We start from the raw sequence: 12267 nt of genomic DNA, 5'->3' as shown, positions 1-12267 counted from the left end.
CAAAGTGACACTTGTCTCTCCACCTGCAGTTTGCACCTGTTTTGAATGTTGTCAGCCCATTAAATGGCCGTTATCAGTTATCACTGCCATTATAATGCTTCAGACGGGGCAAACTGCACTGGATGGAAAGAAGGTGCATATAATCTATTAACATCATTGATAAACAGTAAGTAACCATAGACTGTATAAAAAAAGTGGACGTAGCCTCCGGGTCTGAAAAAGGAAGCCAATGCGGAACTGCTTAAACCTGCATTCTTTCTAATGGCCAACAGGGGGCGACGCCACTGGTTGCAGAAAGAAGTCGCTACCCTGGCAACCTGGCAATCAGGATAGAGGCATATCAATACGTTTTGTTTTAAGCCTGTTCTTCGCTAGCCAAAATTAACATCTCAATTAATATCACAGTGAACATGACTTACGGATGCACCTTACTAACCAAGCTAGCTAGCGCTAGTTGATAACTTAGCGTTTGCCTTAGGTAGAAACCCTCGCTCCTCCCCAGCTCCACCCTCTCATCCAAATATGGTCACTTCTGCCTCCAAAAATAAATAAATAAATAAATAAAACAAGATGGTGACAGCCAAAATGCTAAACTTGAGGCTTCAAAGTGGTAGTCCACAAACCAATGGGTGACGTCATGGTGGCTATGTCCACTTCTTTTATACAGTCAGAAACCCGGATCCAGAGGGTTTGTGCAATATGGCACCATGACAAGTCATAACATCAAGTTCTCAGCTTGAAACTTATATTGGAAGGTTTTTAGAAGAAGAAGAAGAAAGTTGTTGAGCAGGAACACAGGGGCAGCAGGTGGCCCACAACCACAGAGCCAGTCTCTGCAGCGCCGGAGGTAGAAATACCTGCTGAAAGCAACAGAAGGAGAGAGGTAAGAGACATGAAAGCACAAAACTATGGGTAAGAGAAGATAGAGTTAGTAACATGCATTAATGGGATAAGAATGTGTACAGATGGAGAGGAGGACAGAGGTGAATCACGGAAAGTCTCCCACCAGTCTAAGCCTATAGCAGCATAACTAAGGGATGGTTCAGGACTCACCTGAGCAAGCTATAAGCTTTAGCAAAGAGGAAAGTCTTAAGCATACTCTTGGTGGAGATGTGGTCTACCTCCCAAACTGGGACCTGATTCCACAGGAGAGGAGCTTGATAGCTGAAGGCTCTAGCTCCCATTCTACTTTTGGAGACTCTAGGAACCACAAGTAACCCTGCATTCTAAGAGTGCAGTGTTCTAGTCTGGTAATAGGGTACTATGAGCCATTTAAGATCCATTGGTGCCTGACCATTAAGAGCTTTGTAAGTGAACAGTTTGCTATAATTTGTGGCTTTTTTAGACGGGAAACAGAATCGAGTGTCGTTCGCAGTGAGCCTGCAGCACTACCAACAAGATAATCAATTCGAGAGGAAGTTAGCACAGGAGTCCTCAGTTATATTGACACATGGCACTGAATTAAATGCAGATGGAATAACTTCCTTACATTTAGCTACAGCACTATCGGATAAACATGCAGTGTAGGTTTTTGGCCTAATGACGTGTAGTCTAGTAATTCAGAGTTCAATTATATTAAAAAAATGGACAGATGGGGCAGATTGGCCGTAGTTTTTTCCAGATTGGGTGTGAAAGACTAAGAACAAGGCTTTCGAATGAGTTATAATTTAGTTTAGGTTTAGGGTTGATTAGTAAGCTTGAGTCGAAGATAGCTGCAACTCCACCTCCTCGGCCGGTGCCTTGAGGAATGTGAGTATTAATATGACTGGGCGGAGTGGATTCTTTTAGGGTAACTTTTTCTTCATGACCCAGCCAGGTTTCAGTAAGACAAAATAAGTCAATATGATATTAAATAATTTACTAGTACAGTTTTAGCTGACAGATCTGATGTTTAAGATTCCACATTTAATTCTCTTATTTCTTTGTACTATAGCAGCGCTGGTGTTAATTTTTATTAGGTTTTTATGTATAATCTTTTGTTTACTTTAATTAATTTAAGTGGTTGGGGCCAACACTGTCACTATGGGGTTTTTGGTGGGTAACTGCTCTGGAAGCACAGAGAAGCGTGTAGGACTGCAACTCTGCCTCCTGGTCTCAAGTCTGGATTGTCATGGTCTTGGTTTACTAATAAACTTGGTCAGATTTCTAGATATGAGAGCAGCTCCAACCAAATTGGGATGCATTCTGTCTCTCCTAATCAGACCAGGTCTTTCCCAAAAAGTCTGCAGTTATCTACAAAGCCCACATCATTAGCTGGACACCATCTTGACAGCCAGCGGCGGAATGAAGACATGTGGCTAAATATGTCATCACTGGTCAGGTTTGGCAGGGGCCGAGAGTCCGACATTGTCTTTGCATATGTACACACCGACTCAACATTAACTTTAGTGACTTCTGACTGGCATAATCTGTGTCTTTACCGCTGATGTGAATAACAATCGTACTATATTTAGGCTTATCCTTAGCCAGCAGTTTTAATTAGGTCAGATGTATGTAGCAACTGACCTAACTGACATGTCCCCCCCCCCTTATCTGTTGAATAGATAAACAGATAATGAGGGAAAAGGAAGGATTACATGAAAAGGAAATAAATAAAATAGCCTATAAATTGTGATGAAATACAAAATGAAAATACATTAAATAGATCATATAGAAAGGTAGAAATCAATAAGAAAACAAAATAAATTGGTGTCCTATTTTCGGTCAGTAGTGTATTCTGTCATGTCGCTGTTAGTGGCGGTTTCTTTCCCCCCGACCACTTAAATTAATAAACTCTAAAGTTAACAGAAGAGGAAGTATACATAAAAACCTAAACAAAAATGCTGAAATAGCACAACAAAAACATCAGATCTTTGTCATCTAAAGATATACTAGTGAACGATTTAATATCATATTATCATATTGACTTATTTTGTCTTACTGAAACCTGGCTGGGTCATGAAGAATATGTTAGCCTAAATGAATCCACTCCGCCCAGTCATATTAATACTCACATTCCTCGAGGCACCGGCCAAGGAGGTGGAGTTGCAGCCATCTTCGACTCAAGCCTATTAATCAACCCTAAACCTAAACTAAATTATAACTCATTCGAAAGCCTTGTTCTTGATCTTTCACACCCAACCTGGAGAACACTACAGCCAATCTGCCCCATCTGTCCATTTTTTAAATATATGCATTTATCTCATTATTAGATTCGATTGGCTTTTGTCAGAGTGTACATGAAGCCACTCACTGTTTTAACCACACCCTCGACCTTGTTCTGGTATATGGCATTGAAATTGAACATTTAATAGTCTTTCCACAGAATCCTTCTTTATCGGACCATTATTTAATAACTTTTGAACTGCTATTGCTGGACTACATGCCATTAGGCAAAAATTCTTACTCTAGATGTCTAACTGATATTGCTGTAGCTATATTTAAGGAAGCACTTCCAACTGCATTTAATTCAATGTTATGTCTCAATATAACAGAGGACTCCTATGCAAATCGCAGCCCCTCCCAAATTGACTATTTAGTGGATAGCACTGCAGGCTCACTGCGAACAACACTTGATTCTATCGCTCCTCTAAAAAAGATGATAATAAAACAAAGAAGGCTAACCTTCTTTGTTTTATTATCTTCTTTTTTAGAGGAGCATGGTATAACCATGGAGGACCATGGTATAACCCCCAAACCCGCAAATTAAAGCAAACATCACGAAAACTTAAAAGGAAATGGCATTCCAACAACCTTGAAGAATCTCGTTTAGTCTGGCAAGATAGTCTTAAAACATACAGGAAGGACCTCCGTGATGCCAGAGCAGCTTACTACTCATCATTAATAAAGGAAAATAAAAAGAACCCCAGGTATCTTTTCAGCACTGTAGCCAGGCTGACAGAGAATCACAGCTCTATTGAGCCATGTATTTCTATAGCTCTCAGTAGTAACGACTTCATTCTTTAATGATAAAATTTTAATTTGACTTTAAAAAATTCATTATGTCCTGCCATCAACCAGTGCCAACTTGTCTTCAAACACAGGACCCTTGGAAACAGCTGTAGAGCCTGATGTGTGTTTTGGCTGCTTTGCTCCTGTCGATCTTCTTCAGCTGACTTTGACGATTAATTCATCTAAGCCATCAACCGGACTCTTAGACCCCATTCCAATAGGCTGCTTAAAGACGTTTTTTCCTTAGTTAGCACTTATTTACTGGATATGATCAATCTGTCTTTATTAATGCAACCGCAAGGGGGCACAAGCCAGTGTCTTCTTGTGCCAGTCCCAAGTCTGGATAAATGCAGATGGTTGTGTCAGGAAGGGCATCCGCCATAAAACACATGCCAAATTAAAAATGCGAATCGTGACAATGACTTCCATACCAGATCGGTCGGGGCCCGGGTTAACAACGACTGCCACCGGTGCTGTTGACCTTGAAACAGCACTACTGAAATTGGACTACTGTTGGTCGAAGACGAAGAAGGAGAGGAGGACGGTGTGTTCGTAGGCAGAGAGAGAAGAATGTAGGACTGACAGTGGGGACTTTGAATGTTGGGACTATGACAGGGAAGGCTAGAGAGTTGATTGACATGATGCTGAGAAGGAAGGTGGACATACTGTGTGTCCAGGAGACCAGGTGGAAAGGTAGCAAAGCTAGAAGCTTAGGAGCAGGGTTCAAGTTGTTCTACAATGGGTCAGATAGGAAGAGAAACGGAGTAGGAGTTATCCTGAAAGAGGAGTTTGTGAGGAATGTTCTAGAGGTGAAAAGGGTATTAGACAGGTTGATGAGTCTGAAGCTGGAAACTGAAGGGGTGATGTTCAATGTTGTGAGTGGTTATGCCACTAGGTTGGACACTAAAGAGGGAGAGGTGGATTTGTACAGGTTGGCCAGAAAAAGAGATACAGATGAAGGATGTGCAGGTTAGGGTGATTAAAGATAAGGATGGTAATGTATTGACAGGTGCCAGGAGTGTGATGGGAAGATGGAAGGAGTACTTTGAAGAGTTGATGAATGAGGAAAACAAAAGGGAACGTAGAGTAGAAGAGGTGACTGGTGTGGAGCAGGAAGTAGCAATCAGCAAGAGTGAAGTGAGGAGGACGTTGAAGAAGATGAAGAGTGGAAAGGCAGTTGGTCCTGATGACATACCTGTGGAGGTATGGAAGTGTCTAGGAGAGGTGGCAGTAGAGTTTCTGACTAGTTTGTTTAACAAGATCTTGGAGAGTGAGAGGATGCCCGAGGAATGGTGGAGAAGTGTACCGGTGCCAATTTTTAAGAACAAGGGAGATGTGCAGAGCTGTGGCAACTACAGAGGAATAAAGCTGATGAGCCATACAACGAAGTTGTGGGAAAGAGTAGTGGAAGCTAGGCTAAGGGCAGAGGTGAGCATTTGTGAGCAGCAATATGGTTTCATGCCTAGAAAGAGTACAACAGATGCAGTATTTGCTTTGAGGATGCTGATGGGGAAGTACAGAGAAGGTCATAGGGAGTTGCATTGTGTCTTCGTAGATTTAGAGAAAGCATATGACACGGTGCCAAGAGAGGAGCTGTGGTATTGTATGAGGAAGTCTGGAGTGGCAGAGAAGTGTGTTAGAATGGTGCAGGACATGTATGAGAGCTGTATGACCGTGGTGAGGTGTGCTGTAGGTGCGACAGAGGAGTTCAAGGTGGAGGTGGGACTGCATCAAGGATCGGCTCTGAGCCCCTTCTTCTTTGCTCTGGTGATGGACAGGCTGACAGATGAGGTTAGACAGGAATCTCCATGCACTATGATGTTTGCGGATGACATTGTGATTTATAGTGAGAGCAGGGAGCAGGTGGAGGAAAACCTAGAGAGATGGAGGTCTGCTCTGGAAAACAGAGGAATGAAGCTTAGCTGCAGTAAGACAGAATACATATGTGTCAATGAGAGGGACCCAGGTGGAACGGTGAGGTTACAGGGAGCAGAGGTGAAGAAGGTGCAGGACTTTAAGTACTTAGGGTCAACTTTTCAGAGCAATGGAGACTGTGGAAAAGAGGTGAAGAGGCGAGTGCAAGCAGGTTGGAACGGGTGGAGAAAAGTGTCAGGTGTGTTGTGTGACAAAAGAGTATCAGCAAAAATGAAAGGAAAGGTGTTCAAGACGGTGATGAGCCCAGCGATGTTGTACAGCTTAGAGACAGTGGCACTAAAGAAAAGACAAGAGGCAGAGCTGGAGGTAGCAGAGCTTAAGATGTCGAGGTTCTCTTTGGGAGTGACGAGGATGGACAGGATCAGGAATGAGTACATCAGAGGGACAGCTCATGTTAGATGTTTAGGAGATAAAGTCAGAGAGGACAGACTGAGGTGGTTTGGACATGTTCAGAGGAGAGACTGTGAATATATTGGTAGAAGGATGCTGAGGTTGGAGCTGCCAGAGGACACCTATATTATTAGGAAACACTCCATAAACTTTCATTGTTATGCGGATGATTGTTTTGCAATTCTTATATCTATCGATCAAGCCATATGAAACTAATCGGTTAGCTAAACTTAAAGCATGCCTTAAGGACATAAAAACCTCAATGACCTGCAATTTTCTGATGTTACACAAAACTCAAGTTACTGTACTTGGACCCAAACACCTCTGAGACACATTATTTAAAGATATAGTTACTCTAGGTGGCATTACCCTGGCCACCAGCACCACCCTAAGGAACCTCAGAGTTAACTTTGATTAGGATTTATCCTTTAACTCCCACATGACACAAACTTCAAGGGCTGCCTTTTTTCATCTACATAACATTGCAAAAATCAGGCACATCCTGTCTCAAAATGATGCCGAAAAACTAGTCCATGCATTTGTTACTTCTAGGCTGGATTATTGCAATTCCTTATTATCAGGTTGCCCTGAATAAGTCCCTAAAAACTCTCCAGTTGATCCAGAATGTTGCGGCACGTGTACTGACAAGAACTAGGAAAAGATATCATATTTGTCCAATATTAGCTTCTCTGCACTGGCTTCCTGTAAAATCCAGAATAGAATTTAAAATCCTTCTCCTCACCAACAAAGCTCTTAATGGTCAGGCACCATCATATCTTAAAGAGCTCATAATACCTTGTTACCCCACTAGAACACTGTGCTCCCAGAATGCAGGGTTACTTGTGGTTCCTAGAGTCACCAAAAGTAGAATGGGAGCCAGAGCCTTCAGTTATCAAGCTCCTCTCCTGTGGAATCAGTTCCCAGTTTGTGTTCGGGAGGCGGAAACCATCTCCACATTTAAGAGTAGGCTTGAGACTTTCTTCTTTGATAAATCTGGCTTGGGTGAGTCCATCCCTTAGTTATGCTGCTGTAGGCCTAGACTTCCCATGAAGCACCTCTTTCCTCTCTCCTCTTCTCCCTCTCCATCTGTTTGCATTTTTATCCCATTGCAGCATGTTTCTAACTTGACATTGTCCATCCCCCGTAGTTTTGTGCTTTCTTGTCTTTCCTTCTGTCGCTTTCAGCAGGTATTTCTACCTCCGGAGCTGGAGAGACTGGATCTGCGGTTGTGGGGCTACCTGCTGCCTGCTACCTGTGTTCCTGCTCGACAACTACTACTACAGTTGTTTTTATTGGCTTTGTTACTATTATTGTCATTATTATTCCTATGGCTATCATTCTTATATTTTTACTTTATTACTATTAATATTACTACTACCATTACATTATTGCTATTTTAAAAGTCTAGGTGGAATTTGCATTGTTCTTCCCTCTCCTCCACCCCCCTTCTCTCTCTCTCTCTCTCTCTCTCTCTCTCTCTCTCTCTCTCTCTCTCTCTCTCTCTCTCTGTTGTCTGTTGTCAATACCTTAAACCATTTCACATGGTAAAACACAATTTGCAGATCTCACTTAGACTTTTCAGCAAAACTCTAAACACATTCTAATTCTCAAATCACATTTTGCACTCTAATGCACATGTCATCCGTACTAGTAAACACAAGTGGCAACAATCAAATATAAATAGAGAACACATGTCATTGCTTGAACACAACCACTCAAAATTGATGTAACCTGTTTCAAATGATGTGACACAACCAATATAAGCCTAACTCCTTTGATTTTTGTCCCTTTTAGTATTGTATACTGTAGTACAGTGCATTGTAGGCTGTATACTATACAAAGAACAAATTGTATTGCCCTGAACATTGTGCTTTCCATTTGTTAACAGTACTGACTGCTCAATAGATTCGACTGGTTGCAGGTTCATATCAACAAAGAACAAGAATTACAGTATCACAGAGACAAAGTTTGTGAGATGCAGGATACGATACTGTAAAAATAGGGGTCCAAGGAGGAGGAAGAACAACAAAAAAATGCAAAGAGCAAAGCAGAGTAGTAATTTCTGATCAATTTTGAGCTACTGTGATAGAACATGTTTTCGTTCATCAAACGACAATGACGGAGAAATATTACATTTGTTTTGAGATAAAAAATTTACTTTTCCCTGAGAACTATGTTTTGAACAATGTGTTTCTGTTTTTTGGTGTATTGTTTACTGACTGCTTGATAGTATATATAATTTTGATCACTTTGTTTATGATTTGAAAGCAGTGCTTGATTTTGAACACAGGCTAAAGTTTCATTTTGCGAGAGGAGTCAGAGGTTTTGTAAATAGTGCTTGAAGATAGGGTTTTGTGTTTCAGAAAATGGAGCAAGGTTTCAGAAATTGCTTTAGCAATTGAGAAAAACTGTAATAAGGCTGAGCCCTTCCAGCATTCACTGACCCCCCAAATACATTTATCAAACTCAAACAAGCTGACTGAATCTACCTGCCCAGCATGAAATGGCAAACAGCCGAAGTAAAGGAATGGAGGAACTGAGCCAAGAGAGTTGGATCGTTTTCTCAGAACTTGGTGAACCAAACTAGAGCTATTAAACTAAACCTTAATGATTTATTAATTCTAAAGTTCTCATAAATAGATTGTAGATATCCTTATTACTAGCTTTCCAAGGTTTGTTGCATTTTGCTGTGCAGCAGTACAAGTTGAAATGTGTACAATGAGCTGAATAAGTGTAAAAACCTGCTAAAATAGTTGACTTGCTGGCTTTTGTTGTGTACTGAAGCTTTATTTAGGAAGCAGCTGCCTGGGAACTTCTGTTGACCAGCTGTGTTTCTCTGGCTCAGATTCACTACCACATACACAGACAGCCTCTTGCTGGTTCAGCAGTTTAAATCAGTGAGGTGTTTCAGAGCACAGCAAAATGCGACCCGTCATCAATCTCACACACACACACACACTCCTTGACAACTGACTGTGCCAAGAGAGGGAAGTAGGCGGTGGGCAGACAGTCTGTGTGTGTGTGTGTGTGTGGCACAGAGCTGTGGTGAGTATGAGGCTTTTTCCACTCCAGTGTCTTTACATGCACTAGTAGATTGCAGTCACCTGTATTTACAGCATGTGTGTGGTTGACTTTGAGGTGGGGTGGAGTTTGAGTCTTGGTTGAAACTGTAAAATGAAGCTATGTTCCTTGCTGTTGCGGTTGTACACTTTGATCCTCTGCAGCATCTCACCTTAGCCAATTTTTGCAACAACCTCTGACTTATGAACAAAAAAAGCTTCTTTGTGTTGTGAGAACTTGAGAACTGAGAATTAAGATTTGTGCAGTTTTTGACCTATTGCTCCCGGACAGGTAATTTGTCTTTACCTACCAAAATCAGCAGTCTTGTCATACTGCTCAGGCTAGCCAAATTCAATCAAGTGCAGTGTGTGCTATTGTCCAACATCATGCAACAAAGATCAATCACTACATTTGACAAAAGCAAGCTCAAGGTACTGGATTTCGTTTGTACAAATGCTGCTACATTTTCTGTGACTTGTTGCACATACTGTACTGTACTGTAAATACGTGCAGCCTGCTGGGCCTACTTTGCTTCAGCGACATAACAGACTGTATCACTCAGGCTCACCTATTTCCTCTGTTACCTTCCACAGGAAAATGGCCCAATCATTGAAGTGGCAGACTGACCAACTGACTGACATTTCCATGTCTAGAGACATGCTGCTTGTATGGCTAAGAATTCAGGTTGACATCCATAAAACCTTTGGTTTTTAATTTGGTCACTGGTCTTAAATAACTGTTACTCCAAATACGTTCAGACTTCCTCTGAGCCTTTTCATTCCAACACTAAAATTCCAAATTTGCTTGTAGGAGTTTAGTGTGTGGTTAGCAGTGTTGGGAGTAACATGTTACAGTAATATATTACTTTCAGCAGCAAATACTAGAACAAGTTAATGATGGGAATTTGGTAATATTGTTAAAATAGACACAATTTAATTTCTGAAGGGGGGTCCAATATCAATACAATACAGCTGGTCTCAAGAAATGTAACAGCCACCTCACTAACGGTTAATCAAAATATAATCCAGCACAAAAATGACAATTACCAACATAAGGGGCATTAGGGGCATTTGCGGGACACCGCTATGACACAACATTACCCTCTTCCATTTTGTAATGCCTAGTCGTACTTCTGCTGCTATTTTGGTGAAAGTAATGCAAAACTAGTGAAACGCATAACTCTACACAGACAGTAATACTGAAAAGTAATTATTACTTACAATTAAAAGTAACTAGTAATACTGTATGTATATAATAATAATAATATATTCCTTTTTGAAAGTAACTTGCCCAACAATGGTGGTTAGTGTATGGTTTGTCTATTAGACACAAGAACAACAGCAGTGGATTTGTTTAATGAGAGAGCTCTTAATGTAGTTGTTATTTTTTCATTGTTGATGATTATTATTTTAGTTAACACCTTTCTGATGAACAGATGTTCTCCATTTTCTGTATGTGTGTCTGTGTGTGTCCTTCAGTCTGTCTGTATGGAGTCAGATGGCCTACAGAGGAGGAATCTGATATGTGGGTCAGTGATTCTGTCTGACTGACATGTTGTAGCTGCTTGTATTATTCTGCTTGTTTATCATGTTTGTATTGTCTTTTGTAATTAACAATAGCGTTATGATCACAGGTAGATGGGCCTGTGTGTGTGTGAGTGTGTGTGTATCATCTCTGCCTGGTTGTTCTTTTCTGTCTTTAATGAGCCAGAGATTGCTGTTAATATCGTCTGTGTTGTTTCTTCAGCTCACACATTTCTAATGAACAGCTGCTCTATGTCTGAGAGTGCTAGTGAGCACACACACTACATACAAGTTTGACTAGTTGTGTGCCCTGGGGCCATGCTGTATTGTTTTAGATTTTTTAATGTTATACCTCCATTTACCCCATTCATTTCCAAATACTATACATATGCAGTCTGAGTGGGCCCTCTCCCCCTCTTTCTGTAATACATCCATTGATGCATGTGTATTTTCATCTTCAATCGGAAATTAGCCTTAATATTGTATATTACAAGCATCTTAAAATTCTACAATACAACAAAACTGTCACGGATACACCAGGCTCCACCATCACTCCCTGCTGAATCGCAGCAGCTCCCTATTCCCAGACTCCCTGCTGGTTCGCAGCAGCTCCCTGTCTCAGGACTCCCTGCCAGATCGCAGCAGCTCTCAGTTCCCCGGACTCCCTGCCGGACTGCAGTAGCTCTCAGCCCAGCTGCACACCTGCACCGCCGCCCAGCTGCTCGCCTGCTCCGCCGCCCAGCTGCTCGCCTGCTACGGCACCCAGCTGATCGGCAGTTCCGCTGCCGCCTCCAGTCCCTGCGCCACGGCGATCATCACTCCATGTTGGATCGCAGCAGCCATCACTCCCTGCTGGGTCGCAGCAGCTCCCGGTTTCCGGACTCCATGCTGGATCACAGCAGCCATCACTCCCTGCTGGATCGCAGCAGCCATCACTCCCTGCTGGGTCGCAGCAGCTCCCGGTTCCCAGATTCCCTGCTGGATTGCAGAAGCCATCACTCCCTGCTGGATCGCAGCCATCTCTAGTCACCGCTGGATCACAGCCGCCTCCCTGGTTGGACCGCAGCACGCCTCTGAACCATATGCTGAACTGTCCCTGCGCAGCAGCGGCCTCCTATCCCTGCGCTGTGGCGATCATCACTCCCTGCTAGATTGTAGCAGCCATCACTTCCTGCTGGGTCGCAGCAGCTCCCTGTCCCAGACTCCCTGCCAGATCGCAGCAGCTCTCAGTTCCTGGACTCCCTGCCGGATCGCAGCAGCTCTAAGTTCCCAGACTCCCTGCCGGACTGCAGTAGCTCTCAGCCCAGCTGCTCACCTGCACCGGCGCCCAGCTGGTCGCCTGCTATGCCACCCAGCTGCTCACCAGTTCCGCTGTTGCCTCCAGTCCCTGCGCCGCGGTGATCATCACACCCTGCTGGAACGCAGCAGC

Source organism: Siniperca chuatsi, linkage group LG4, assembly GCF_020085105.1.
Source record: "Siniperca chuatsi isolate FFG_IHB_CAS linkage group LG4, ASM2008510v1, whole genome shotgun sequence".
NCBI classification, from domain to species: Eukaryota; Metazoa; Chordata; class Actinopteri; order Centrarchiformes; family Sinipercidae; genus Siniperca; species Siniperca chuatsi.
The sequence above is the reverse complement of the archived record's forward strand: the minus strand, read 5'-3'. Positions refer to the sequence as shown.